This window comes from Desmodus rotundus, unplaced genomic scaffold (genome assembly GCF_022682495.2).
Source record: "Desmodus rotundus isolate HL8 unplaced genomic scaffold, HLdesRot8A.1 manual_scaffold_564, whole genome shotgun sequence".
NCBI classification, from domain to species: domain Eukaryota; kingdom Metazoa; phylum Chordata; class Mammalia; order Chiroptera; family Phyllostomidae; genus Desmodus; species Desmodus rotundus.
This window is the reverse complement of record NW_026527659.1, coordinates 4,186-9,071: the sequence shown is the minus strand read 5'-3', so window position 1 is coordinate 9,071 and position 4,886 is coordinate 4,186. Positions and strand designations below refer to the sequence as shown.

Below are 4,886 nucleotides of genomic sequence, written 5' to 3'. Positions count from 1 at the left end.
CGTAAGTACACCTGGGCCCCGCCCCGGTGCTGTCACGTGACTGTGCACAGCCTCACCCATTGGTCGACAGCCCTTTTCCCCTCCCCCTGCCCCTTTCCACCGGCCGCGGGAAATCAAACGGGCTGGTGGCGCCCCAACCGCCACCTGGCCTCAGGGCGAAGGGCGGGGTGGGGTGGCAGCTCCAAGGTTGCCCCTAGCGACCTGGGTCGGGGCCGGGACTCCGCAGTCTCCGTCTGGCCTCGAGCGCGAGGATCACCTCCGCTCTCGAGACCGCCCTGGCTCGTACGCTGCTTGGGTGTGAATGCCTTCTCCCTGCGCGCCCCCACCCTCTCTCTAGAGGATGCCTGCACAGCCCCGACTGCGGTATTCGCCTGCTGCAAGCTGCAAGACATAGCAGAACGACTTTCCTAGCTCACCGTTGCTTTCACAAGCCGAGGACTCTCACCTTTTGTTTTTAAGGTAAAATTTACATCTGACAAAATGCACAACTCTTCGCTGAGTTTGATAAACGCGTTAATCCAGATAGTACCCTAATCAAGCTATTCTTCCCTCGCCCTCTATCACCCTAGAGCAGTTTCAGGGTCAGTCGTGCTGGGCGCTGTGATCTCCGGTGAGGCGGGGCCTCCCTCGCCCTGGCCGTTCCCTTCTCTTCTTTTCTCCAACTAGCCAGACTCAAGGGCCTTGCACAGGTAGTTTCCTTGGCCTAGACGTGCCCTCTGTGCCTCTCAGGGTGACTTCTTCAAATACCAGCTTCAAATACCACTTCTATTACATCATCCTTTATTTTTCTCATGGCATTTTTGAAAATATGAGAGCATCCTGTTTGTTCTTTTGCTTCTTAATTCTATTCCCCGACCTCCCTATCCGCCCTCCCCAGTCTCCACCACAACGCTAGACTGTGAACTCCACAGCAATAACAGTTCTGACGCCTGGAACAGTGCCAGACACAACAAAGGCTCTCCATATTTCTTAAAAAAAAAAAAAAAAAAGAATGGTCCCATTCTACAGATGAGAAGACTGGGGCCTGGTGGGAAGCCTGCCTCCGGTTCTCAGGAGCCCAGGAGATCCGTCCTAGGAGGCGCAATCTCCCTCCCAGATTAATGCGGCTCCAGAAGTCGCTCCTCCCGAGGGCCGCCTCCGCGACCCAGAGAGGACGTGGTAGACGCTAGGCAGCTCTTATTTTTAGCCAGGACAGAGCGCCCAGGGCAGCACACGTGCCCCCACGCACCGCCCCTCTCCACGTGCGCTTCCCCAGTCCAGGTGTCCCCTGCCAGACCGGGCCCTCAGCTTTCTGGCTACGGCGGCAGCAGCCGCCGCCGCCGCCGCCAATACCTGTCCTGGAGCGCCCTCTCCTGGCCGTTCCTGGGGGCCGCCTGCACCGGCTTCCTTGCCGTTATTTAATCGGGTGCTCCTTTCACCTCACAGTTTCGGAGTTCTATTTCCCAGGAAAAAATAAAAGAAAAGATGAGAAAACAGCTAAATCACAAGGCGAGGTGGCGAAAGACACAAAATTGACTGCCCTCCTTTAGCCTGTTAAGGACCGATTTACTTGTGTCCACCCCTAAGCTCAAGGGGTGCCAGAAGCAGGAGACCAAGACTGGGAAAAGGCAAGCAAGATAGTTTACAATGTGTCCCCGGAAACAAAAAATCTCACGGAAGGTACACGAAAGAGCTCAGGTGTAGACTAAGTTTAACTGTAAGTTTTGCGGGTGAAATGAGAGGAACCCTGTTTGTAGTAAGATTAAAGACTGGCTAGGAGACCAGGGGTGGGGATGCTGCAGGGAAAAGTACTCCCACCAAGGCCTCTGAACCATGAAACAACACATGTGTACCTACAACAGTTACATGCTCTCTATTCCCGTGGATAAGAATTAGCAGATGCCACAGAGATATGCGATTAATTTCCCTGTTCAGTTGAAGGGTTTGTGCATAGAATTTTCTGGTTATTTAAATATTTTTATGGGCTCCAGGCATTCTAGGGAAAAAGACTTCCTGCTTTCTCTGTCACTGTCCTTTCATTTGCTTCTGCCAACCTGAAGTTGTCTCACTTTTGTGTCTCTGTAACAAAAAGCCCCACCTTGCCTCCTTAACTATTGCCCAGTAGTACATCTCCATTAATTTAACACCAAACTTCCTGAAATCAGTCTTGACTGTCCCTACTTCCTCATCTTTCTTTCAAACCTCACCAAGATGGCTTCAGCAATGGTCTACAATCCCTTCTCTCTCTCCTCTCTCTCTATTAATGTTCCTTCTTTTTTTTAAGATTTATTTTTTAGAGAGATGGGGAAGGGAAAGAGAGGGAGAGAAACATCAATGTGTGATTGCCTCTCACGTGCCTCCCACTGGGGACCTGGCCTGCAACCCAGGCATGTGCCCTGACTGGGAATTGAACCCTCCACCCTTTGGTTTGCAGGCTGGCACTCAATCCACTGAGCAACACCAGCCAGGGTGTTCCTACCTCTATCAGACTCTCTAGCCAGTTGCTCTGTAGGCTTTCTGAAACGTGACAAGCCCACATCTCAGCTCCATTTTTTCTCCTCCCACCCCTTCCTTGCTGAGTTATATCACCACATTCCCACAGGGGATCATTCTTTAGTGCCCATTCCTCATTTGTAGAACAGTTTCTCCTGGATGCCCAGGCTCAGCACAGCAAAAGTGGAGATTTGTGGTATCAAACTGAGATAATATTTGAAAGATTTAAAATGTGGTATCCCCTCTGCCCACTAGTAGCAAATACTCCCAACAACTTTCCCCTCCAACTTTCTTCTTGCAGCTCAAATAGGAGTTTACTTCTTCTTGGAATTCCTGCTCTGTCATTTCTCAACTGCTGTAGAGAGTATTGATACCTACAGCCTCCATATTCTCTTCTCCCATCTACTCTTTAGCCACTGTTGCTTACCTCTGTCTTCCCCTCTTTCCCGGCTGGCTCTGCTAACACTCTGCCGAATCCTTGATCTTTTCCCCCCTCTACCTCCTTGTCCTATCTATCATATCTGGTATTACTTACCACCTCCTTCCTGAAACATCCTTTCCTGTTTTTTTTTTTACCTACTGTAATAAAATACTACCGTAGGAGCTAGTATTTGTTGAGCATTTGCTATGTGCCATATACTGTTCTATGCATATTAGATGCCTCAGTCATTTAGTTCTTACAACAACCCTGGGAAGTGGATACTATGTTAATTATCCCAGTTTTTCAGATAAGGAAACTGAGGTATAATCAAGTGAAGCTACCAGCCTAAACTTATACCACTATGGAACATGCTAAACTGGATTCAAATGCAGATCAGCCTAACACCAGAGCCTAATTTCCAAGTCACCAACCTCCTTCCACTGTGCTGGGACTATACTTCCCATCTTCTTCAACAATCCCTTGGCCAAAGCAGACACAAGCCTGCCCAGATCCATCGGACCTTTTGATGGAGAATGGCAAACTCATGGGATAAGAGCGTGTGAGATGAGAAATGCTACTGTGACAATCTTTGGATAATATAGGGTAACATAGTCTGCCATCTGACCACAACAATTTACATCATTTCCATATGCAAAATGTACTACACCCTCCCTAAGAACTCCAAAGTCTTAATTCATATGGCATCAGGAGTTTCAGACCTCATCCTCTAAATCAGGTCCAAGTGTAGACTAGGCTCCCCAGAAGTGGTTTCTCAAGTAGAGTTCCTCTTGATTTGAAGGCTGCTTTTATTACATGTCTGGACCTTCTAAAACAAAACAGTAATTACTAGTTCTCCTATGTGTCATTGGTTGCCAAACTGATGCATAAACAATCTGAGCTTCCATCTCCCTATAGGAGAGCCCACAGTGCAGGGTTGATACCCAACTAATGTTTCTTTTTAAAAAAATATTTATTTAGCCCTGGCTGGTGTAGCTCAGTGGACTGAACGTGAGCTGTGAATCAAAGGGTCGCCAGTTCAATTCCCAGTCAGGGCACATGCCTGGGTTGCTGGCTGGGTCCCCAGTAAGGGGTACGTGAGAGGCAACCACACACTGATGTTTCTCTCCTTCTCTTTCCCCTTCTCTTCCCCTCTCTCTGAAAGTGAATAAATAAAATTATTTTTTTAAAAATCTTATGAAAAACACTTTAAAAAAATGTATTGATTGATTTTTAGATAGAGAGAGGAAGGGAGAGAAAGAAACATTGATTTGTTGTTCTACTTATTTATGCATTCATTGGTTGTTTCTTGTGTGTGCCCTGACCAGGGATCCAACCCACAACCTTAGCATATGGGGATGATGCTGCAATCAACTGAGCTACCTGGCCAGGGCCTAGCTAATGTTTCTTGATCTCTTGCCCACAGAACTCCCAGACCCTTCCTTACCCTGTTGAGAGCTGATGATCCTTCTTCAGAAATCCTCAGTTCTGATGTCTCCACTGCTAAAAGATCTGCCAGGCTTCCAGGCTGGCTTTGGCCCCATCGTGGTGCTCACTCAAACCCACATTCTCTGCAGTGGGCTGCATCACACTTCTCTGCAATTGCCTGGCTACCTCTGAATTCCCCCGACCAGCCATATGGCCTGGCACAGAGCAAGCCTTCTGTGACCACCTGGAGAGTGAATGAATGAGCAAATGAATCATCATAGTCAACACTATATAGTCATTTGTGATTGGCTTATTGAGTTTCCTTCCTCTATGAGCTGGGTCTATAGTCTTCCCCCAGCCTTATTCCTACTCACTTTGTCCAGTTCTAAGAAACTGTCTGACTTCTCTCTACCATGCAGGTTGAACAAGGCCTCTGGAAGTGGAGGGTAGGGAGGACTTTTGGATAAGGTTTTTCCTCCAGGATAAGAAGTCTCTTTCTTCTTCACCCACACCGTCTTTTTTGTTTTAGCTTCCAAAGAGACAAAGTCAAAATCACAAAGATCCCTCA

General features: G+C 48.0%; 1 long non-coding RNA gene across 1 annotated transcript; it reads left to right on the top strand.

Moving 5' to 3' along the window:
- Window positions 1–84: 84 nt before the first annotated feature.
- Window positions 85–4,603, top strand: LOC112308401 (uncharacterized). Its single transcript, XR_002975163.4, has 2 exons — window positions 85–459; window positions 4,317–4,603. It is a non-coding gene; the product is annotated as an uncharacterized lncRNA (long non-coding RNA).
- The last annotated feature ends 283 nt before the right edge of the window (window positions 4,604–4,886 follow it).